We start from the raw sequence: 26,346 nt of genomic DNA on the forward strand, positions 1-26,346 counted from the left end.
CTTTTATCCAGCATATGTAGGCAATGGTTGTTTAAAACCTTGAGGGATTTCAGGATATCAATTATTAACAAATAAAAGTTCAAAACCCTGATTTGAGGATCACCTGTACCGCCAAAGATAAAAATGGCAAGGTGGTGGCAGGATTCAGAACAGGAGACGACATAACTAGGCAGAGCTGTGGGTTCTACTTCAGCTAAAGGGCTAAATACCAGCCCACCTCTGGATGGAATCCACCTCCCATGAGGATGATGATGCACTTGCTCCTGCCTTGTCTGTAACACAAGATTATGTTCACCTTTGTGATTGATACTATTCTTCCCTTTAACCCTAGTGTTTTCTGAACTAAAAGTATAAGGGCTGTGTAAATGATGGGACTGAGCTCCCAACTCTTATTGGACATACTATATAAACTATATTGTGCCTATATGACATGTGACACATATGATGTAAACACACAGATGACTGAAATGTCCATTTCAAGAGACAAAGATGAATGGTGAGATTTTGAAACTTGGGGTACTTTTATAAACTTTCTCACACTACTCCAAGACAAGTATAAAACACAGCTAGCTAGGCCAAGCTGCAGTGTAAGCACATTTGATGCATGTACATACATGAATGGATTTTTTTCCCTTTGGTCTTGATCCCATATCATGATTTTTGGTAAGGTCTCGGGATGCGGTGAAGAGAAAGATAAATTGACAAGAAGCTTGGCAACCTGCACAAACGAAACACTAAGAATTGTTCTTGATCTAACTATTATGGTAGAGTCATCTCTTTTTTTATTTTAAAATTTTTGAAAGATTTATTTATTTTTTTAACACATTTTTATTGAAAGATAAAATAATTCATATTACATCTCATTTTCTATCCCATCCCATACATCCTCCCATTCCTCCCTCCCTCCCACTTTCACCCCAATCCCCCTTCCCTATGACTGTGACCAAGGGGGACCTCCTCCCCCTGAATATGGTGCTAGGGTATCAAGTCCCTTCTTGGTAGTCTGCTATCCTTCCTCCGAGTGCCATTGGGCCTCCCCATCAAAGGGCTGGCCAAATATGGGGCACCAGAGATCCTGTGAAAGTCAGTCCCCAGTCTCCACTTAACTGTGGAGAATGTTCTGTTCCTTGGTTAGATCTGGATAGGGGTTTGATGATGGTTGCATGTTTTGTCCTTGGTTGGTGCCTTTGATCAAGCAGAACCCCTGGGCTCAGATCCACCCATCATAATGTTCCTCTTGTAGGTTTCTAGGACCCTCTGGATCCGCTTACTTCCCTATCCCCTATATTTTTCTCACCTAGAGTCTCAATAGAATGTTCTCACCTCTATCCCACTTTTCTGGTAGGTGTAGATTTTGATGGGACCTGCCCCTTGGGCTAGTGTCCAGTTATAAGTGAGTATATACCATTTGATTCTTTCTGCTTCTGGGTTAACTCACTCATTATGATCATTTCTAGTTCAATCCATTTGTCCACAAATTTAGGGAATTCCTTATTTTTAATAGCTGAGTTGTATTCCATAGTGTATATGTACCACAGTTTCTTTATCCATTCTTCTACTGAGGGACACTTAGGCTGTTTCCATGTTCTGGCTATTATGAATAAGGCTGCTATGAACATGGTTGAACAAATTTTCTTGTTGTGTGCTGGAGCACCTTCTGGGTATATTCCAAGGAGTGCAATAGCTGGGTCTTGAGGAAGCCCTATTCCCAGTTTTCTAAGGTAGCACCAGATAGATTTCCAAAGTGGCTGTACTAGTTTGCATTCCTACCAGCAATGAAGGAGTGTTCCTCTCTCTCCACATCCTCGCCAGCATGTGTTGTCACGTGAATGTTTGATTTTAGCCATTCTGATGGGTGTAAGATGGAATCTCAGAGTTGTTTTTATTTGCATTGCTCTGATGCCTAGAGATGTTGAGCATTTCTTTAAGTATTTCTCAGCCATTTGATATTCCTCTGTTGAGAATTCTCTGTTTAATTCTAAGCCCCATTTCTCAATTGGGTTATTTGGTTTGGTGGTCTTTAATTTCTTGAGTTCTTTATAAAGTTAGGATATTAGACCTTTGTCAGATGCAGGGTTGGTGAAGATTATTTCCCAGTCTGTAGGCGAAAGATTTATTTATGTATTTAATGTATGTGGCTGCTCTGTCTCTTTCCCGTGGAAGTTGGGGAAGCGCTAGGATAATTGAATTTTATAATTAAATCTTAGCAAGTCTCAGAATTTCAACTCATCATTCTTTTGTTAAAACTTTCTTTGTTTTTTTTTTTTTTTTTAAAGATTTATTTGTTACATATACAATGTTCTGCCTGCATGCGTGTCTGCACACCAGAAGAGGGCACCAGATCTCCTTATAGATGGTTGTGAGCCACCATGTGGTTTCTGGGGATTGAACTCAGGACCTTTGGAAGAGCGGAGAATGCTCTTAACCTGTGAGCCATAAGCACTATTTTGCTCTTCTCTAGCTTTGGTTCTATTCTACCTAGAAAGTCTGGTTTTTTATTTTACCAGTGGCAGCTTATACATTTCTTTGGAGATGTGAACAGAAAGCATTCCACGGATAAACTTACTTAAGCACCTGCCACAACAAAGGTTTTGAGCATATATGATTCAGGATTAGGCAGCAATAGTCTTCTTCACATTAGCCACGGGTATAAAACACAAGAGTCAACTGGCTAGAGACTGTCTGTGGAATTTTTATATACTAGATGAACTAACACACATCTCAGGTTCCTTCAGCCTCAGTGAACCCTCAGTGAATCAGGGCTTGAGCTGTGCCGTCATCTTCTGCAACAGAAGAGAAAGCCAGCAATCTGAAAAATGATAAAAGATCATCACATGGCTGGCTTTGTGCCTCCACGGTCTCACATCTGAAGTTCCTTGGGTGGCCCATCTCTATCTGAAATGAAAACAACATATCCTGACTATGTAAGAACACAGGAGGGGAAGATTTATGTATGGACAAACAATTTTGTTTGCAAACTCTACACTCAGAATGATCTTTGCGAATTTATAGAATGAGCAAAATAGATCCTTCTAAGACAAGAAAATAATAATTCCCCAAGTGATTTTTTAAGTTAGCTTTCTTAATTTGGATTCACGTCACTTCATAACATTAAATTATTAATTGTGATAAAGATAACAATCATCCCCAAATATATGTATTTTCTTTCATAGTAAGAATTATTACCAGGAAACTAGTCAAGTTAGAAACCACACATCTCAAGCCCAATGTAGCAAAGATGGGCCATACATAAACTCTTATTACTAATGGAAATAAGGATACACACATGCGGGTGTGCACACACACCCACGTGCGCATGCATGCGCACACACACACACACACACACACACACACACCTTCCATATAAAAGCTGTGGAGAAGTACTCTATTGTCTTCCACTCACATAGTTATAGACAAGCAATACTGGGATTCTGCACCCACAAGAAAGGGAGTGTCAACACTTTCTCATCCTTGAGGAGAGTTAGTCATGGATCTAGAATCTTTCTTTGGGGGTTTACATGGTTGACTAGTAAACTATTATACCCAAACAATTGTATTTGAGGTGCATGGAAAGCCATTCTCAAAAAAAAATCCCAAAAAATAAATGATATTTGTTGAATCAAATTTATATGAGCATAATTAGAATGGGCAATAATGAAGGAGTCTGGGAAAGTAGAGATTAATTTATTTTTATGACAAAAATTGATAGGTTGAAATAGCATAAACAAGACAAATCACAAAGAAAGCAATTTCTGTGGGAATCTGGATTCCTGTGTACACATTCATTATATTATCCTTTGAAGATAGTAATTTACTCTTTCTAGGATTTTTGGATTGGTTGGGTTGGGTTGGATTGGGTTGGGTTGGGTTGGGTTGGGTTGGGTATTTTTAATGGCTAGTCTGTGACATGTCAGGAGATATACATGCCTTCATGACTGATGGAGTTAGGAGTTGGACTGAATTCAAATGCATAAGGCTCCATGTTGAATCTGAGCTTAAGGGTGGTCAACAGCCTACAAAGGAACTTAAGATAAGTTTGCCCAGGAAAATGTCCTCGTATGGGATGGTGACATTTTAGTCTAAATGAATTACTGCTCACAGACAGTGTAGTCTCATAAACCTGAGCTACATCAAACCCATGTAAAACAGTGGAGTTACCCACAAGCTTTATAGATAGCTCAGTTGTTTAAGAAGCCCCATGTTAGGTAATGTCGCAGTGTGAAATGGTACCCCAGGCCCCCTCATCTGCTGTTGCTTCCCTTTGCAAACACCTATTGCCAGCAGGGTTGTAGGTGTACTGCTTCCACGCAACCTTAAAAACGAACATATCCAAACTTTCATATCATGCTCAATAGCATTTTATCTTGAATGCGTTACCTGCTCCTGCCACCTGGTAACAACCATAATGCTAATATCCAGGAAATGGGACCATTGCCTTCCTATTCTTGGCTTATTTGTCCTTGGCCTTTGTAACATTGAAAATTTTTTACATTAATCAAAAGAAAGAAATGGGTTAGAGAAAACCAGCTGAAAATATTGTTTTACAACACACATGAATGTTATATTTTCTAATGGCCCATCTGTCAATACTTGATAGCTGGGAAACCATGTTAAAACTTGTCGAATCTCAAGTCTCTGAGACACGACTAATGTTGACTGTATATGAGCTACAAACCAAACAGGAGAGTCACAGACTGCAGACACGAAGCAGGCATCTTCTATCACTTTAGCAATCAAGATTTCACAACCTGTTTTCCACCAGATGAAATTTGTGGTTTTACAGTTTCTGGTCAACCATATCTACAAAATGTTAGTTTAGCTGCAGCTGGTCAAGCTTATTTACCACAGAGATTTCAGTTCGCAACATTGTAAACAAGAGTATGAACGTGGACAAGGTTTTAAGTCTGCATCCCTAGCTCTTTAACTTACTAGAGTATGAACGTGGACAAGGTTTTCAGTCTGCATCCCTAGCTCTTTAACTTACTTGACCCTACAACTTTTCAACATGTTTACTTGTTTTTCTTTGCCAGTGGAACATCTCAAATAGATTAACCGGATTCCAAGTTTTGTCTCAACAAACTAGTTTTCAATTTAGTCTTTCAGTAGCAGAGTAAAAACAGCCTAAATTCTAATTCTAATGAGCCTTATGAAGCTAATGTTCCTATAATATAAAGCATGATACTATGAGATTCTGTTTGTAACTACCTCCTCAAAGTTCCAGGATAGATTTAATGCTAATAATAAATGTAGCAAGAAGAGATCCACAGCCAAACATTGGGAGGAGTGTAGAGAGTCTTGTGAAAGAGCAGGAGGAAGTGTAGAAAGACTCAGAGGGGACTGGAGCTCCACAAGAAGACCAACAAAGCCAACTAACTAGGGCCCCAGGGGGTCCTGTGGAGACTGAAGCTCCAACCGAGAACCATGCATGGACTGGACCTAACCTAGGCCTCCTACGCAGATGTAGCCGATGGGCAACTCAGTCCTCATATGGGTCCCCTCATAAGGGAAATGGGGGCTGACCCTGATGTGCCTGCTTTTTTGTCACTTTTCCCAGCTGGGGTTACCTCCCCAGGCCACAAGGGAGGAGTCTGCACTCAGTCCTGACACAACTTGATATGCTGGAGTGGGTGGGAGGGGCCGCCCTTCTGTGAGGAGTAGAGGAGGGGGAGGGGGAAGGAGGGAGAGAAGGGAGGGGCCTATGACTGGCATGTAAACTGAATAATTATAAATCAATCAATCAATTAATCAATAAATCAATAAATAAATGTAGCAAGGACATACTGTGTCTAGTAACCCAGGAAATGTTTGCCAAAGGTCAGTTTCTGGTATGAACCTTGAACAATGAGTAAGCCATGCCAAGCCTCATTTCCCTAACATGAAAGAAAGGTAAAATCGATCATTCTAAGAATCCATAACCATACACATCTGCACCTTTCCCGGAAAAAACAAGAAAGAAGAAAGAGAGTGGGCCCTGTTTCCTTATTACAGACTAGTGCGTAGGTGCCTAAAGGGGTTTCAGGGTGCTCTTCCAAAGCCCCGGCTAAAATGAGAAGCTGCTTGGTAACTGCACAGGGAGGTAACTAAGGTGACAGAGGTGACAGGTTACCTCTGGGAACAGAATGAATGATGTCTTAGAGCCTCCAGATGCTCAAATGCAATGTTATTTCAGCCTTTTTCATTTTTTCTTGATTTTACCTTTGTTTTTAAGTTTCTACGCTGAGATGGACTCTTATGTAAAGGTGATGTAAAATGCAGGTCCATGCAATATGGAATTTTGTAATAGAAAACCATGACAACCAGAGCATATTTTGTTTCATGTGTTCCTTTTAGTGAAAAAAAAGATTATTTTCTCATTCTCACAAAATATAGCCTGATTATGGTTTCCCCTCCTCCTACTGCCCCCAATTCCCCCAGCCCCAGCATCCGGATCCGTGTCCTTTCTGTCTCTCCTTGGAGAAGAACTGGCGTCTAAGAGATGACGTTAAAATACAACAAGATAAATCAAAACCTATCATATCAAAGCTGGACAGGACAAGCCAACAGGAAGAAAAGAGTCCAAGAGAAGGCACTAGAAATAGAGACTCACTCATTCGCACACTCAGAAATCTCATAAAAACAGTGAATTGGAAGCCATAATGCATACAGACACAGTGGACCTGATGCAGACCCGTGCAGGCCCTGCACAGGCTGCCTCGGTCTCTGAGAGTTCATGTGACCTTTGCTCTCGGTGATTTAGAAGACGTTGTTTTCTTGGTGTCTTCCGTCTCCTCTGCCTGTTCCACTCTTTGAACTAGAGACAGGATAGTCCAGTGACCTAGAATAAAACCAAATACTACGGGCCTAACACCACAACAGCAACAATAAAGCATAGTAATAAATAAACAATAAAGCGTAGTGACTCCCAATGACAATCCGCCACACTCAGAGATCAGCGCCTTGCTCGGCCATCATCAGAGAAGCTTCCACCTGCAGCACATGGGAACAAATACAGAGACCCACAGCCAGACATTATTCAGAGTTAGAGGCCTTGGAACACTCAGTCCTAAATGGGATGTTGCCATCGAATCCCTCCCTTCAAAGCTCAGGGAACCAGAGCACCAAAGCTCACTTTTGTACCCTTGAGGCATTTATGTGAATACATATGACACCTAGTGGTGAAAGATTGGGAAATGGAATACTCAGGAAAAGGAAGTAGGAATGGCCTGGCGGAGGAAAACCTACAGGGAAGGGACTGCACTTTAGAAAAACACGTATCCACACAGGGATGGCATTCCCTGAGCCTCCACGTAAAAAGAAACACTTAGAAGAAGATAGAATATATAAGGAATTAAATGATCCTTAGAAAAACAGTCCATAATGAACCTGGAAACTTATCATCTACAAGAGAAAAAAGAGTTTCATCCACATATACTTTCTGCACCCAATTAAAGGTTGGAGAAACCCACTGGAGAACTGCTGCGACCCAGCACAGCCCAATAGACATGCCGAGCTAAGGCCATCATGACCAAGGCCATCAGCATCTGTCTATTTTCCATGTACACAAACACAGCCTTAGAAGTGTTTGAAGAAAGCCAGTGTCATGCGTTCCTTGCCAGAAACAGGTGGGCACGTTCATGTCTCTCAATAATGTCAGAATTAGTGAATAATAATAAATCAACAATTTCAGTGGCTGCATTTGCAAAGTCACCTCAATTCTCTCAGTAGCTGGCCACTGGCAAACATAGTCTTTTAGTCTAAATAGCATTGTTGATGTTAACTATGTGATCACACATTACACACTATTCAGTAACTGTGTCTATCTGTATACATGGACATATATATATGTGTGTGTATGTATGTATGTATGTATGTATGTATGTATGTATGCTGTGTATATATATGCCCATCTATGTAGGTTAGAAAATGGCTACCAATAGATTACAGCAGAGCTCAAGGAGGTGTTACTGAGAGTTCAGGAGAAGAGATTGATACAGATACAAAGATCAGGAATCTTGGGATGTTCTTGGTAGAGGGAGGTCAAACCACAAGGCCAAAGTAAAGCTGAGCCTGTGGGTTGAGTTCAGCCCCCCACGTTAGGTGAACAATGGTTCAAGCTCCAGTATTGCTTGTTACTTCAGAGTACCCAGGCTGTAGCTGTCCTTCACTGATGCAGACAGCCGAGCCTGGGAGACTCAGGAATCCATTCCGGACACTGAGGACAGTCTGCAAACTGAACTGGCTCAGGGAACTTGCAAAGCATCTCTCAGAACTTCGGAGCTACGTATCAACAAACAAACAAACAAACAGAAAACCAAGCTCTCAGAACCCAAACGCCTGGTAAACAAGCCTCCACAAACCAGAAGGAGAGCGCCGCTGGCTACCACGTTTGTCTTGAGATCTGTGAGGATAACTCTAACCAGTGCCAGCTCCGCCATCGGCTCTCTGTGCGCCACTGGGCAAGCTACTTGGATCCTTACTTCTTCCGATCTTTCTCTTTCAGAATGCAGGTTTGAAAGGTTTTATTTTTCCTTTATTTTAAATATGGTGCAAACGGTGCCGCCATCACACGTGTGGAGGCCGCAGGACAAGGTACAGGAGCGGATTCTCTCCTTTCATCATGTGAGTCCCAGGAACCAGGCTCGACTCTTCCTTGCCTTCTGAGTCATCTTGTAGGCTCCGGAATTTTATTGTTTTTAAAGTGGCTTCTTAGATCTACTTGTTGTTGTTTGATCTACTAAGACTGTTTTCAAGGCCTCAAGAAGACATGGCAACACAGCGAACAGAAAGACACAGCAGTGGGTTTTGTGTTTGTTTGCTTGCTTGCTTGCTTTGTTTTTTAGAAAGTATTGTTTCAATTTTTAAAATTCATACTTAGCATTATATAACGTTGGTTTATATAGCATGAGCTGTGACCACTATTTTATCACATTTTAATCATCGTTGGCTTGAAAGTTAGTAACCAACGCTGGGAAGGGAACATACTTACAGACTTAAGGATTCATAAAACAAAAAGTTATCATCACCATCACTATTTATTTATTGGTTTTTTTAAGACAGAGTTTCTCCTGGCTGTCCTGGAACTCTCTCTGTAGACCAGGCTGGTCCCAAACTCACAGATCCACCTGCCTCTGCCTGATGAGTGCTGTGATTAAAAGTATATGCCGCCACCACCACCCAGTACAAAAAAAATGTATTTTTTAAGGGTCCTACATATTTTAGGAGTAATTCAAACACTTGTTATTTACATGTATGCACTTCATTTAAAGGTTCTCTCCAGCCTTCAAAACCCAAGATTCTGTATTTATCACATCAGATGAATGAAAAAACATGAGGATATGATGGCTCATAGGTATAGCAGAAGATAAAGGGGAGAATACAGGCAGAGGTATCTGGAAGGGTCCAGACTGAAGCAGGCCGTGAGAGGCGTGGAGGACAGAGCAAAAGAGAGAAGACATGGGAAGCAAAAGAGATAGTACCTGAGAACCCAAGAGACCAAGAAAACCAAATGACCAAAGACTGCTGGCAGGGATGCTCAACCCGCCAATGGGCTGCTTGCTGTCTCCATGGAGTTTCGAGCCTTTTCACAGAAGTCATACATCAGATATCCCCTGTATCAGATATTGACATCATGATTGATAACAGAAGCAAAATTACAGCTATGAAAAATAATGTTTTGGTTGGGGATCACCACAATGTGAGGAAATATATTTAAAGGGCTGCAGTATTAGGAAAGCTGAGAACCACTGGTAAAGTTATATTGGCATCAGAGGCTTAGGGGGAGCACTTGGGGGTTTAAGGTGGGGTATGCCAGCCAGGATGACTCTGTAACAAGCTAGGGACTGGGAGGACTGGCAGCCAGAGTCTGCTTTGACATGTTAAATAGGCTTCCCAGTTAGCCATGTGTCCTAAGTTTGAGACAGATTTTTTTCTACTAAATGATCTTTGCAAGTCCCTCCACTGTGGCCTTGGAATTTATTTGATTCTCTGACCCGTAAGAGTAACCGTAATGGAGTAATAAAGACAGGAAACAATGAAATTTAAGGATGAAGAATCTTTTCACTATTTTTACCCTTTAAATTTTTAAAAAATTATTTGGAGAGGAAATATTAAAGGCAGGTAATCTGGAAACAGTGAGACAGGAGGTGCTGGCAAGTCCTGGAAGAAATGTTGAACCCTGCTACTGTTTTCAGAAGAAAGGCCCTTTTTTGTACTCTGGCCCCCTCCCTCCATGGAGACTCCCTCACTGGACTGCAAGCCCTGTGAGTGTGTTTACAATGCACGTCTCAAGGAAGTGCTAAAGTAAATGCTGCGCAGAGACACTTCTCGCACTTGAGGGACAAAGTGTTTGGTTTCTGTTGTTTATTTAGCTTGTGTACTGACTGTGAGAGCACACATGACTGGCACACAATTCAGAGGGAACCGATGCTCTAGGCCAGCGGGCATTTCAACACAAGAGGACTGTAAATGTAAGGACAGAGCTCCGGAGCCTCAACTACCCAGGTTCCCAGGAAACTCAATGTAAAAGGCTGCAGATTATTCTAATGCTACAGACCTATTTCTCCTTTAATCCTTAAAGATGTTTTTAAAGGTGGTGAGAAGATTGTGAGAAGTGGAGAACGCAGGATATACAGAAAATTAAGAATGCATGGTCTTTCCTTATTATCCGAATTTGTAACCTTAGTCTGCCTTTGTTGAGGATTATTTGTGAGACTAGTTCAGACACATGACTGACAGAATTACAGATGTTTTAAAGACTTAAATCACGTATAATAGACCATGGAATACAGACAGTAGCAGGTATTATATTCACAATTTTTCTCCTGTTTACTCAGATTATGTGTTTCCGTGACAGTCTTTTGCACTGTAAACTTTGGGCAGGAGCATGTCTAAGCCAGTCAATATCACCTAAAATAATTATCTATAACAATACTTCCACGGAGGCCACACTCATTTGCCCATGGTGCCTCCCACCGTCTCAGCGAGCAAGAGCCTCCAGCTGCCTCACTCCCTAATGGGCCATATACTTTTGTTAACCTTCCATAACCACCAGACATATCTGCAGAGACAACAGGCTAAAAATCGAGCCATCAAGATGGCTCAGAATAGGATAGGATAGGATAGAATAGAGATTAGAATAGTCCTTAATATAGAATATAGAATCCCTGGAACTTACATAAACATAGGAGAGAATCAACTCCATAAAGTTATGGTCTGACCTCTACACATGTCCCGTGCTGCAAGACACACACACACACACACACACACACACACACACACACACACACACACACACACACACACTAATTCTTAAAAGTAAAGCAAATGTATATACTTTAACATTCAGGCTGTGATCATTTGGAACTTGACTCACAAACCCTGCACTGCCATCTGGAACTGAGGTCTTAATGATCCTTTGCCTTGCACAAGTGGCCAGTCTCAAGAAAAACATCTGACATCATAAAATTTATTAGCAACAAGATAAGCAGATGTCAGCCTGTCTACCCAGATATAGGTCCCTCCATGAGTTCCAGGAAGACAGGAGCAAGTCACTTCCCTGACAACTGCTACAAAAGATCCACATGTCTCTCTACACAGGGGATTCACTCTCCAGGAACTCACTCACCTCTCTCGTGCAGAGCATTTCACAGAACTCTCTCGGTCTGCGTGCGCTTTTGGTAAACTCTTTCTGGAGTGTTTGTTCTAAGTGGTCTGGCAGAAAGGGCGGTATTCCAAAGAGACACTTGCGACTTTGAATCTGACTGTGAGACTTTTGAAACAATGGACCCAAAGAAATAGGAATTTCCCAGGGCATCTCATGCTGGGAAAAAGCAGAACTGCGAGACCAAGGGGGAATTTGTCTCCAGGAAAGGGATTTCACACAGTTCTACAGGATGAGACCGAAACCCACATAATGATGGGTTAGTGGGGGAAGGACCACCTCACATTGGCCAGGACTGCTAAGATGTGCACACCTTTGACTCACATTTAAACTCAGGACCCTGAAGGCCAGGACTTGAAGGGTTTTCTCGATATCTTAAGTCCCGTCTCCAATGTGGCCATATTGGATAAAGCCCCTTTTCTGCTTTTTCCTATTGATTTTTCTTTCATTATTAGCCTATTGAGGATGGGTGGCTAGACTTGAGTTGAGGCACGGCCTGTGAACCTCACGCTCAACCAAACTGTCACTAGCCATTTCTATATGCCGTTCTAGGTGATGCTCCAGTGACCCATACAAGGCCTCTCTTGACCACTTACCCCGATGCTTATGTTGGCTGGCTGAGGAGTTAAGAGGCAGCTGAAGGTCTCTGGCTTCAGCAATAACCTAGCATTGCATGAAGGCCACTGGGCTGTGATTCCCACTTTCTCATGCCCTTCTGGATACAAGCCAAGTTCTTATGGCCCCTGAGGAAATTTTACTTACTATATTCAACTGAAAGTCCCTGACCAAGGCAACTCTTTGATGCTGCCTGAAGGCAAAAGAAAATGAATGGCCTTTATCCTCAGTGAGAATAAGGAACTACTTTCTTCCTTCTAAAAATTCCCTCATACATTGCAACTGCTTGTCTGGGCTGAATCGATACATATTACGAACACTCAGAAATGTCTTTCTCCTCACGCTTTTGTCTCTCAGGAAATCATTCTCACACCTCCATGGAGCAGAAGGGAACAGAGCACAATGGGTGGGCATTTGTACACCTGCCCTGCCCCCACAGATTGGCCAAACTCTCCAATCTGAGAGACTTTTAGGTGGCTAGACTTCCCTTTCTCCAAGTCAGTAAGTCCCTGTTCCCCTCAAGACCAGTCCACGGCCAAGTTTTGAACTGTGAGTCCACCTGAGCATTCAGTCCCACTTAACCAGATGTTCCCACTGCACTTAGCACCATAGAGAGGTCCAAAGTGAAATCAGGCCTCACTCTCAGGGGACCCAGACACACAGAAAAACACACAGACACACACAGAGAGAACACAGACATGCAGACACATACGCACAAACACACACACACACATACATTCACTCACAAAGGGAAAGGGGTGGTGGTGCACATACACTAGATTTTAAAATGTACTTTAAAAAAAAAAAAAGGGCAACCTCACAGTTCCTTAAAAAAATTAAGATCTCACTCTCTGTATTTCTTCTGTGAAGAGTGGCCTTTCAAACCCAGCCCTCCCTCGGCCAGCTGTTCCTCCTCACTAAAAGGAATGTCTCCTCAAAAGAGAGAGCAAACAATTAGGCACATGCTAAGTCTAGAGGGCAACATTAGATGACCTTCAAACCTTGTGAAAGGCCTGGTTCTCAGGACCAGGGACAATGGGACCAAGAAAACAGTCCTAGAGTGCTGAGATCCACAGGCTCATAGGCCATAGGTTACTCCAGGCTAGAACTCTGATAAAAAGAAAATACTATTACAAAGACAAAATTCTCTGGGTCTGGCATGCCACCACTACATTCAATACCAAGTGCCCAGCTCCTCCAGGAAAAAGAATCCACTATCTCCAGTTATTCGGAGAAATAGATGCCTTTTGTATCTAAGCTATGATTACAAGCTTAAAGTAAAGAGTTTTGCCCTGTGTGTATTATCTTTCCTTCCCTCCTTTTCTTGCAAAGATAATTTCAGAAGTTCATTGCTGTTTGCTTAGGATTTGTATTAACTTGTTCTGTTAACTCTCCCACTCATGGGAGACCAGGGAGGAAATATATAAAAGAGCTTTTTTCAAAATTCAGCTGACAAGTATACACAGTATATGCATCAGACAAAACTCTTCAAAGCTCAGCAAGGTGAGTATGGGCAGTCTCACTCTGTTGCATTAGTTCTGAATTGCATGATTTAGATCCCACTTGGTTAAAATGACAATTTTGCTATATTACTGTGCCTTATGATCATAAGGAAAAAATGAAGTAGGAAAGGAAATGAAAAACAATGAAACAATATTTTTTAGATAAGGAAACACTTTATATTATAAAATAAGATTTTATCCTAAGGTAAAATTACTAGATTTTTCCAAAATAAAATGGGGGAATTAAGGGCAGACATTGTGGTGCATGCCTTGATCCCAACATACAGAAAATAGCAAATGGACCCCCATGAGTTTGAGACCAGCTTGGTCTAAATAGCAAGTTCTAGGCCAGCCAAGGCTACATAGAGAGATTCTGTCTCAAAAACAAAGAAACAAACAAACAAAAACAAGGAAAAATTAGGATAAAACCAAAAAGCTTAAGCATATCACAAAAGCTCCAAGTAGGACACAGGAGCATTAGAAAAGATGAAGCTTAAAGCTAGCACATTTGTCATAAGTAAGTGTTATTGAAATTCCTAAAGTAAAAGTTCAAAACACTTTGATATGAAAGCAAAACTTAGTCCTGCGTTTAAGACAATAAAATTCCCTTGAGCTAGTAAATCGCTCTCAGTAACACATACAATTTGAACCAAGACTTGTGGGGTGACGGTAATGGCTTGAGATGACTTGCTGTGCACGGTGAAGATAAATTCCCAGCACCAATTTAAAGGACAGGCATGGCCTTGGGTGCCTGTGACTCCACCACTGCAGAGTGAAGGCGGGAGAGTCCTAGGTCACTGGCCATCCAGTGAACACTGAATGGCTTGAAACACTGAACTTCAGGTTAGGTGGCAGACCCTGCCCCGTGAGAATAATAGCAAAAAGCATCCTCTGGCCTCGGTATATACAGCTATACACATATATACATGCACACGTGTACATATGCACACAACACACATGCACATATGCATATAACTCAGATGCACACATGACTAAACACGTATGTGCAACATACATACAGACACATACATATACACACAAATGTGCACATGCACATATAACACATGTGTGCATATATATGTGTACGACACACAGGCATGCATGCACAGGAATACACACATTTTTCTGTTTATCAAAAGTAATTATATTTCAGATACATTTTGGGGCCTTTATTTACTTGAATAACTGAGTCTTATTTAAGAATCTGGGTTTTTTTTGGTTTTTTTTTTTTTAAGCTCTGTCCAAAGGTTGCACAGAAATTAGAACTAAAATGCATTACTTTCTCTTCAAGACTGATGACACTACTGTTCTGGCTTTCATCAATCAAAAATTAGAAACAAAAAAGGATGAAAAGAGACAATCATTATTTTAGCCATTGCCATCGAGATCACGCAGGGCCCTGCGGATGACAAGACTTCCCTAAAAGAACCTTACCACTCCAGCATTAGGTCACTGTGAATCAGAGATGCCACAGACACTCTGAAGGCTGGATTCTTAACAGTGTGCTTCCTGCAAAGGGGGGGGGGGCATTAAGTGAAAATTTCTGCTCTTGCTCCCCCTCCTCACTAATCCAGGGAGAGTCACATGGCACACCAGGTTCTTGCCTTCCTGCTGCCTGCTTTGACCGGCAGAACTTTCCCTTCTGTTCTTTGTCCTCTTTGCCAGTGCTTCTAATCAATCTAGAAGGGTTGGCTCCTCTTATCTCTCAAGTAGAATTTCTTATTCTTCTCTGTTTCCAATCTCTGCCTCTTCAATGGCTAATCAAATTTATTTGTTTTTATTTTTGTGGAATTAAACAGACTTTCTGATTGGGCTACCTCGTAATTAACTATAGTCTCTTGACTTCCGTAGCCTCTTTCTTGTTTAGTTTTTAATCTGCTTTGTGTTTTCAGCTCTTATTTTCTTAACTTTCTAGCACAATTGGCATGCCATATAAATCATTCAGCTCAAATGGTATTGTCTGAAGGCTAGCAGCCACTACCATCAAAATCGACACCTTCTGCCACCACTAAAGGCCTTTCAAACAATGTCACGTCCTGAGCTTCAACCTCTTGTAATAGCCACTACCCCCCCCCCCAATGTCCCTCGAGCCTTCTAGACCTTATGGTCCTTGGCAGATCAGCAATGCCAACTGTCATCCCCAGGCCACTACGTAGCTCTGAAGCAGCTCCAGAAGAAAAAAGTCCTTATCCTTTATCAATATTTCACCTTGCCGTTCTATAATGGGGAAATATAACACCAAGTGGTCCAAACTGGAGGTAATCAGATGGAATCTGGCCCAGGATGTCTTACATGGTCATCGCCAACATCCCAGTACATCAGACAATGGCCAATTTAAAAAAACAAAAAAAACAAAAAACAACTACTTCATAAAATTTACTGCTCAGTAAAATACCAAAAATGCCAGCCTGTCCACCGAGGCATAGGCCCCACATAAGAGGCCCATAATGATAAGAGCAAAGAACTTCTCCCTCAACCAATATAAAATGATGCTTTCACCTTTTCCTAAAGCCCAAGCCACTCTCTGCTTTCTTTCAGGCAGTGTATTTTATGAAACTGCCTCTTTGTCAGCTTACGCCTTTAGGTAATTTCTTTTATCTCCCTTGTCACCAACCTTCCACACCCCATTCCACAAAAGCACTGTCATTTCCGTCATCACGAATCACCACCCTGAACAGAGAAGCACTGCATCTTTTCTGTAACTTCCCTTTCAGCTACATACTGGCCAAAGAGATTTCCAGGAACTCACCCTCCCATTCTGCTTCCTGTGAGGCTGACTTTGCAACAGGAAGTGGTGTTGATTTACGACCCATCTGCTGATCTGAGTACCAGTCCTTTCAAAACACACTCTTTGTCTTTGTGGGTTTTAGTTTGCTTATAGAAAGCACACCAATCCAAACAACATTAGAGAGCAGAGCACACCCTCAGTTCCCCGTCATGGATAATGGAGTTCCCAAGCCTGAGTTTTTCTTGGTTATTAGTGATTAGTTCCTTGGTTCTTAAAATGTTATTCATTTCCTGGGAGGGAAGAGTCTTCTTGTGAAGGATTAGGTTCAAACTGTTCATATGCACTCAAGGAATTCCCATATACTTGTAAGAGGAACAGACCATCTTAAATGTCAGATAATATTGTATGACTTTTCCTGGGAAGGCATAAACAAACCAATTGACCTCAGATAGGGAACTGATAACAGAAAAAGAACTAATTCCATCACAGTCCAGCTTGGTGAGCCAATGAATTTGGGGGCTTACTTAAAGGCAAGTGGGTAAGTGGCTCCTTACAGGAACTCAAAAGCAAGCCTATCACTGAAAAGTCCCCAACCCAGTGACTCACAAAAGCCCTATTTGTGAAGTTCTTCCATCATTAACCTTCCATGGCCTGTGAACACTAACTGCTCCTAAGACCACTACACAGTTGGGAACAGGAGGTAGAGGGTGCCTAGAATTCCAGGTAGGATTCCTGTAACCCTCCTTTGCTTCAGTGTTAACAGTGCTGTCATAATCACCATAGTCGCAGCTACCACTGAATTCTCTGCCCATCTTACTGTCATGAGGGCGAAGCCCAGGGCTTACACAGTCACCACAGTTGCCTCTGCTCCCCATGATGGCTCATGGTCACGTAAGACCTGGAGGAAATTGCTCACAACAGATAGCATCTGCTGAGTCTTGGATTCCATTCCTTCCACTACCCTACTTGTATCCTTGATGACATCAGTAGTGTCTAGAAGTTCCATCTTCTGGGAAATCTGCAATACTTATAATCTCTTTATAAATGCAGGTGGTGTGGCCTAGAATTTGGTTATTGAAAAGAACAAATGATTGATGGATGACTGAGCCCATTCTCAGAAAATGTGAAATCATTTAAAAAAAAAAAAAGCAGCACCCTGTGTCCAAGAGGGCCATTAAAGAGACAGCATGTCTCCCCACCTGTGTGTTTGGGACTAATTCTGGAGAATAAATGAGAAAAGCTGCCTCAGTTACCTCTGAAAAGGAACCTTGAGTGGCCCGGTGCAGGGGTGGTAGGACAACTGGCCTTTAACCTTTGGGTTTTGTTTTTATTATTATTATAATTTATTCACATTACATCCAGATTGTAATCCTCTCACTCTTATCTCTCTGTTCCCACCCTCTCTCCCTTTTCTGTTCCATTCGTTTGCCTGCAAATTTCAAGGTTTCCTTGTTTTTGATAACTGAATAGTATTCCATTGTGTAAATGTACCAGAGTTTCTTTATCCATTCTTTGGTTTAGGGCCATCTAGGTTGTTTCCAGGTTCTTGCTACTGCAAATAAAGTTGCTATGAACATAGCTGAGCAAATGTCTTTGTTGTATGGTGGAGCATCTTTTGGGTATATGATCAGGAATGGAATAGCTGGACTATTCCCAATTTTCTGAGAAAGCACCAGGTTGATTTCCAGCGTGGTTGTGCAAGGTTGCACTCCCACCAATATGCAGAGTGTTCCACTTCCTCCACATCTTTTCCAGCATGTGCTGTCACTTGAATTTTTGATCTTAGCCATTCTGTTAGGTGTAAGATAGAATCTCAGTTTTGATTTGCATTTCCCTGATAACTAAGGATGTCGAGCATTTCTTTTAGTGTCTCTCCCCCATTTGTCTGTTGAGAATTCTCTGTTTAGCTCTGTACCTCATTTTTAATTGGATAATTTGGTTTGGTGGTGTTTAATTTATTGAGTTCTTTATGTGTGTTGGATATTAGGTCTTTGTCAGATGTAGGATTGGTACCAGAAGATCTTTTCCCAGTCTGTAGGCTGTCCTTTTGCTTTGTTGACAGTGTCCTTTGCCTTACAGAGCTTTTAAGTTTCATGAGGTCCCATTTATTAATTGTTGACCTTAGTGCCTGAACTGTTGGTGTTCTGTTCAGGAAGTTGTCACCTGTGTCAATGAATTCAAGGCTCTTCCCTACTTTTTCTTCTAACAGATCTAGTGTGTCTGGTTTTATGTTGATGTCTTTAATCCACTTGGACTTTACTTTTGTACAGGGGGCTAAATATGAATCTATTTGCATTTTCTACCTACATGTAGACATCCAGTTGGTCCAGCACTATTTGTTAAAGATGCTATCTTTTCTCCACTGCATGGATTTGCCTTCTTTGTCAAAAATCAAGTGTCCGTATGTGTATGGGTTTATTTCTGGGTCTTCAATTCCATTCCACTGATTAACCCTCCTTTTTCTATACCAGTACCATGCTGATTTTATTACCATTGCTCCACACTGAAATAGGGGACAAGACAAGGCTGTCCATTCTCTCCATATCTCTTCAATATAGCACTTGAAGTCCTAGCTAGAGCAATAAGACAACTAAAGGAGATCAATGGGATACAAATTGGAAAAGAAGAAGTCAAATTATCACTATTTGCAGATGATATGATAGTATACATAAATGACCCCAAAAATTCTACCAAGGAATTCCTACATTCCTTCAGCAAAATGGCTGGATACAAAATCAACTTTAAAAAAAACAGTAGCCCTGCTGTATACAAATGACAAATGGGTTGAGAAAGAAATTAGGGAAACTACACTTTTCACAATAGTTATAAATAATATAACGTATCTTGGTGTACTTTAACCAAGCAAGTGAAAGACTTGTATGAAAAACACTCCAAGCCTCTAAAGAAAGAAATTGAAGAAGATATCAGAAGCATCGACATAGGTTAAAAAAAAAAAAAGCCATCTCACCAAAAAGCAATCTACAGATTCAATGAAATTCCCACAAAAATTCCTCCGCAATTCTTTACAGACCTTGAAAGATCAATTCTCAACTTCATATGAAAAAAAAAAAAAAAAAAAACAGAATAGTTAAAAACATTCTATACAATAAAAGATCTTCCAGAGGAATCTCTATCCGGGAAACTGTTTTACACTGGCAGGTGGCACCAAGCAGCTCTGTGGGGTTAAAGGAGAATGTGGCCTCTCAGAACTCCTCGTCCTCTAAGCATCCAAGGGTGGCCTCCCCAGTATGTTCACAGCCACTAACAACTGAGATTACACCAAAGCACAGGGGCCAGGAACCATAAAGGTGTACCCTCTCTTAAGGAGTAAGGAGGGCACTGAAAAAAACGGGGAGGGTGTTTTTAGTTCTATCCCTGGTTCCTGAGCCTGTATAACATTTCTCTCAAACTATCCAACTGCTTTGTCCTTCTTGTCCTGTCCCAACGAACTGCTCCCCTGCCCAGCTTTAGCTACAAGCTGAGAAGTTTCTATAGTCTATCAGCCAGGCACTTGGAGTCAGATAGTCACTTCACTGTCAGGTACTTTTTGCCATCCATACTGCACTTATCATAAAGCTCTGACCTGGCATACTGCCATATCCATAGTCACTCTGGGGGCTGCAGGGGAGGGCTCTGACCATGCAGTTGGCTGTGGGAGTGCAGTAAGAAAAGTTCCTATGAAGAATGAGTGAGCATGAGCAGGCTAGGTTGAAGCATATATCCCTTTGAGACAGGTGACAGAGTGGAGGGAACCTCAGTGTTCCCACCCACCACATCTTCTGGGACTTGTGCCTACCTGCACCACAGTCACCCCATTCTGGTTAAAGAGCAGTCACTTCCTTATCTCTCTAAAGGTCTCGGGTCAGGAGTTTCCAAGGGTACAGGAGCAACCTCTGATGCAAGAACTTTTGTACAAGTGATTTACTGTAGGGAGTGTTCTGGAGAGATAGGGAAAGCAAGCAGGAAAGGGCAGAAGAAGAAACCAAGGCAGCGTTCTGCAGTGAGCTAACTTTTGCCACAGGCAACTCAAGAGTGGCAGTTTTGTGCCAGTTATCCTAGCTGGAAGCGAGGAGCCTGAGCATTTGTTCCCTTTCACTTTGGTCCTTTGCCAGCCTGGGCATGGAAGGGCTGCAGCACGGGGAATCCCAGCAGGCCTAACTCTGCACACAGCCCCATAGTCTACTGTGCTTCCCAGGCTGGACTTCCTGGTTTGCACAAGGGGGGGGGGTCATATTTGTATACGCCTCAGTTTTGAGGATTATAATATAATTATGCATATAAAGTTTTTACCTCAGTACCTGATACCACCCTATGAACAGCCTTATAGTCATTGTTTGGAGCAGACAGTATCAAAGATATGCTGTTACTTTTATGTCTTATAAATCTTTTCCAGAAAATACTTAAAATGAGTAGATAAAAAAAAATCCCTTAATAATCAAAAGCAAATGTGAGTACTGGAAAGCTCTGAGAGGGCTTGGTTAATAATACTGCACTTAAAAGAGGTTGGGAGAAGCCTGTGGTAGGATCCAGTACCTTGCTGACATAAAAACTGGATACTGGAAACTTCTCTCAGTCTGCACATCACAATGCTTTGTGCTGACCTGTTAGGGTTAGCTCTGTTTCTCTTGTTTGTTTTGTTCCTAATGTTATGTTTCTGTTACTGTATCATCATGGTGGCAGTAATCACAGGTCAACCTCCCATAACTATGTCCTTCGAGTGGTTAACCTATTTAAGGACACATGAACAAGCTCGCATGAACAGACATTCTCATCCTATCCCCTTAAAAACATGCCCGCTGTAAACAAAAGCTTGATTTAGCCATTTTATCATGGCTAAATATATCAAGACTTCATGTTGCACATCATAAGTATGTACAACTTTTATTAATCACTTAAGTAAAATAAGAAAGGTGCTTGGAACATAGCTAAGTGGCAGAGTAGAAAGCTGTTCTTTCCCCAGAAGCACACAACAACAACAACAACAAAGAGTAAGGAATGTGGGGAAGGGATAACATTTATTTATGGAATTGTGGATTTCTGTTACTCTTACATACCATGGTTCAAACGTGAAATGTCTCCTGCAGGCTCATGGATTGCTGGGCTTGGTTTCCACCTCTGAGGTCCACTTCTGGGAAATTATCCTGGAGCCTCTGGCTGCATCAATGAATTAAGTTCTTTGATGGAATCCAAGGTGGGTCACTGGGGCATATCCCTGGGTTGCATATTGCCTGAGCAACTTCCTGTAGGCCCCCTACTCAAGGAGCTTTTACTACCTACACCTCTGCCACCAAAATCACCAGCTCTCCATAGGCCCACATGTTCCTGCCACCATGATTCCCAGCTCCCCATAGGCCGAGAACCAATGAACTGAAGGCCTAGGGATGGAATCATCTGAAACTGAGATAAGCAACCCTCTCCTGTTTGTACCAGGCTTTATGTCACAGCGAAGCAAAGTAAACTAACAAAAGACCAACTGGGAAAGGGAGAGATAATTAAAGCCTATGCATGTGTCCAAACCTTGAAAACTATAAAAACAGAGTCTTCTCCCATACCTTAGATACTAGAGACCCTAACAAGGCTGAGCTCACTGGGCAGTCCAGCCGGGGGTGATCTGACGGAGGTTAGCTTTTCCTCTTCCTGCCTAATGTGAGTATTTACACACTTTACAGCAGGTATGTTACTGCTTGACTTCAGGCACCTCTGCTGGGTAATGGAAGATAAATATACGCAGGCTGGCTATTCCTCATCTGAAATGTTTGGGATCGGAGGATCTGGAACTCAGAACCTGTAAGCATGAGAGCTTTACAAATTTTTCATAAACACGATGAGATGCTTGAGGTAGAACTGAAATCTAAACACAAAGTTTTCTTTATGTTTCTTTTGTCCCCTTCTGCACACAGCTGGAAAGTGAGTATGTGAAATATTTTTTAGTATGCCTATGTTTGCATTGCAGATCAGGTATGGAATTTTCTCTTTCTGACATTTAGGAAATTTTGAATTCTGGAGCATTTCATATTTCAGATTTTTCAGATTAATGTCAACCCGCATCAGCTTCCTAAAACGCAAAACAAATTTTGAATTCTAACATATGTGTGGACTTGTGGACTAAGAGAACAAACTATGTGTACCTGTCAGTTATTTCATTCAATCTTGCACCAAGCCCTCCATTGACTTCTCAGTGGGCCTGCATGAATCCCCACCCTTTCTCAGGACTCTGGGTCTCATTAGACCAACCCCAGCCAAAGCCCACTTTTCTCCTGCACCTTCACTCTTCCTTCCCTCTCCAGTGTTCTCCTGAGACCCACACCTCAGCCTCTCGACCTCTGGAAATCTGCACCCGCCGTGCTTCCCACCCTCACCCCCACCCCTAACATGCTGCAATGTTTTTTTCTTCATCCCCTCCACTGGTGACTCCTTTCCTTCCTTTAGGCTTCAACTTGAGTATCTCCGTGAGAGACTCTCCTAAGCCCACCCACAATGGCCCGCCCCCTCCCCCACCCCTGCTTACTCACTTCACAAGATTAGCCCATCGCTAGCCACAGTTTTAGTTCTGTTAATAGTTTGTCTCATTCTCCACACTCCAAGCCCTAAGAAGATAAAGTGCTTTTCACCTTAATTAATTTTGTGCACAGCTTTCAGCAACATACCCTACTCACTCATATCCTTTAAATTGAATGAGTAAGTGAAAGCATTTTCCATCTTATACATGCTCACATTGAATCAGGACTCAGATATCATCAGCTAATTGATGAAAACTAATACAATAAGAGACCTGCCTCATCATATGCGATATGTAAGTTATGCATACATTTGTTCTTGGTGTAAAGGCATTGCTCAAAGATCGGAGTTTCTGAGGTAAACTGGTTGTCTTCATTTCTTTTCCTGCTGCCGTGACAAAAGCAATTTAAGAGAGAAATGTTTCATTCTGGTTCACCATTCAAGGCACAGTCCGTCACAGTGGAGAAAGTAAGGCAGCAAGTCACATTGCATCCATGGTGAAGAAGCAGAGGCCAATGAATGAATGCTGGCACCCAGGGGGCTCGCTCTATTTATACATCCCAGGATCCCAGTGGTGTAAAATGGTGCCATCCACAGTGGTAGGTCTTTACACTTTAGTCAACCTGACCAGCACAATTTCTCACAGGTATTCCCAGTGGTCCATCCTCCTGGTGAGTCTAGCTTTTGTCAAGCAGACAACTAATGGTACCACAGTGGTGTTTTAGAAGCTGGCTCCATGTGACCCTATGAATGAGAAAAGTCAAAGTCATAAAAAACTTATTCCAAAGAAAGAGAGATGGCGTGACAACTTGAGACCGTGAAAAAGAAGAAAACTTATTCGGAACTAGCAGGAAGAATCCCGCAGCTCCGTTTCCCACTCCTCAAGAGCAAGAGAAGGATACGCTGCATGATATACTGAGTGACAGCCCTAGTAATAGGACAAGCCCACAGTTCTTGCCTTAAATCCAGTCAGGAGAGTTTATGTAATAAAGGGTCTGTCTGTGTTCCAGGCCAGCATCAGAGAAGAAATCCACTTTGATGCTCCTCATATCTCCAAGTGAGATAGCCAGATATAGTTTTGGGAGGGACTGGACTACTCTGAGGCCGAGAACATGGGCAATAATCATAAGCTAGGGAGTTTGGAAATACCCTGGAATTCCAGCAGGGAGAGGCAGTTGTGGAGAGGGAGGAGGCTAGGCATTGACAGGCTGAGTGTGGCGGTGTGGTGCCCAGGCGCTGACAACACAGTGGCATTAGGCCATACTCCCTGTTGTCAGGAGCAAGCTTAAGGGTAAAGCAGAAGCGCAAGGTTGTAGCCAGAGACTGTTAGCTTACAGCACTCTACCTATCATGTGATTTCAAGACTGTGAACAGCATATGCAAGACATTAAGCATGGAAATTTAATTCAAAACATAGAAGCGTTGTAAACAATGCAATGAATCAGATGAAAACAAAGTGGGGATCATGATCAATAGACTAGAACAAGGTGAAGAAAGAACATTACGTTCAGTAAGCAATGAAGGAGAAGAGCAAGCAAACAGAAAGCTCCTGTCAAGAGACCAGACCTAAGAACTTAGACAGAGCTCTATAAACTAAAGGCAGAGATTATCTAATGAGTGAGGTTATAGCTGAAAATGAATTTTCAAATCTAAGGAAGGATATAGACATCCAATGACAGGAGGTATTTAAAACTGAAGCAAACATGGCCAGAAAAGGTAGTCTCCAGAACACATTATAGTTAAATGCGAAATTACAGAAGAATGGGAAATATTAAAGGTACAAGAGAAAAATGCCAATTCACCAAGTTAAATTCATTAGAATACCATCGGTTTTCTCAGCAGATACAATACTATACCCAGCAAAGGTGTCTCTTAAACCTAATGGGAAAATGAAGGTGTTCTACGGCACACACAAATTAAAGCAATCCCTTACTAGTAAGCCAGCGTTGAGGAAGACACTTTCAAAAGCCCCACACATGTAGGATTACAAAGGTGGCTCAGCAGTAAAAGGAGTGTGTTGCTCTTTCAGAAGGCCCAATACACACACACACACACACACACACACACACACACACACACACACCACATGGGAGAGAGGAAAATAAAATATATTTTCTATGAAAAATAAAAAAGAATCCCACACACAGAGAAAGATGAAAGACTGTATAAATATAAGTGAGTTGCCAGAAAGGAGGATATCTGTGAGTTCGAGGCCAGCCTGGTCTACAAAGCAAGTCCAGGACAGCCAAGGCTACACAGAGAAACCCTGGCTCGAAAATAAAATATGAGTGAGCACTCAAGACAGGATAAATTTCATGAGAGAAATAGATGAACAAGTGAGAATCAAAAGAGGATCATGAAGATACTACTAATAAATCCAGCAAACACCTTAAAATGAATAAGGAAAAGAGGAAAAATAACCACAAACAATATTGGAACCAATGAGGAAAGCAAAGAATAAAATTATGGAAGTCAACAAATATCTCTTAACTACAACTCTAAGTGTAAGTGACCTAAGCTCACCAATTAAAAAAATCAGACAAATTTACTGGATTCAAAACAAGATCCAACTGCATGTTCTTTGTGAGACTTTCACCTCACTAACAAAGACATGCAGAGACTGAAAGGAAAGAATACAATATGCTTAGCAAGGGAAGGGCATTTATTCATATGTGCAAAGCAGAATTTCAATCACTTAGTCAGAAGAGCTAAAGAGGAGTCACTACATATTACTAAAGGAAATAGTTCATCTTCATACTAAGTACTAAGTAGGACAATACGTGGACTGAACAGATGCTACGGAATATCCCATCCAACGTCTGAGCATTGTATGCACTCTTGCCATCAGCTTATGAGTTCTCCAAAATAAATCACTATTTTAAGGTCATTATCCAAGTATTAAAAACCATAACAACAGTAGAATGAAAGAAGACAGTAGCAAGAAAAGATATACAGAAATACAAAGAGCAAACAATAAACTTTTTGAATGATCAAAAGATCCATAAAGAAATCAGATAGGAAATTTAACAATTCTTAGAATCAAATGTAAACTAAAACACAAATTACCAGAAGCTTTAAAAGTATAGAAAAGCAGTTTAAACATGGGTATTTATCGCTATGATTGATTACCATTGAAAACATGGAAGAGAGTACTCAGGCCAGGAAGCAGTGGCCACAAATATCAGGATTCCAGAAGAATCTCCTCCCAGGCACACAGCCATCACATCTTCCTACAAATCAGAGGGGGTGAGATAAACCAAGGAACAACATTGCTACCCAACAAAGACAAGAGCAAGTATCAGCACCTAGAATTATAACCATCCCAAACCCAGATACCAGAGTGCAAACACAATCCACAACAGCCA

Source organism: Acomys russatus, chromosome 2 (genome assembly GCF_903995435.1).
Source record: "Acomys russatus chromosome 2, mAcoRus1.1, whole genome shotgun sequence".
In the NCBI taxonomy this organism is placed as follows: Eukaryota; Metazoa; Chordata; class Mammalia; order Rodentia; family Muridae; genus Acomys; species Acomys russatus.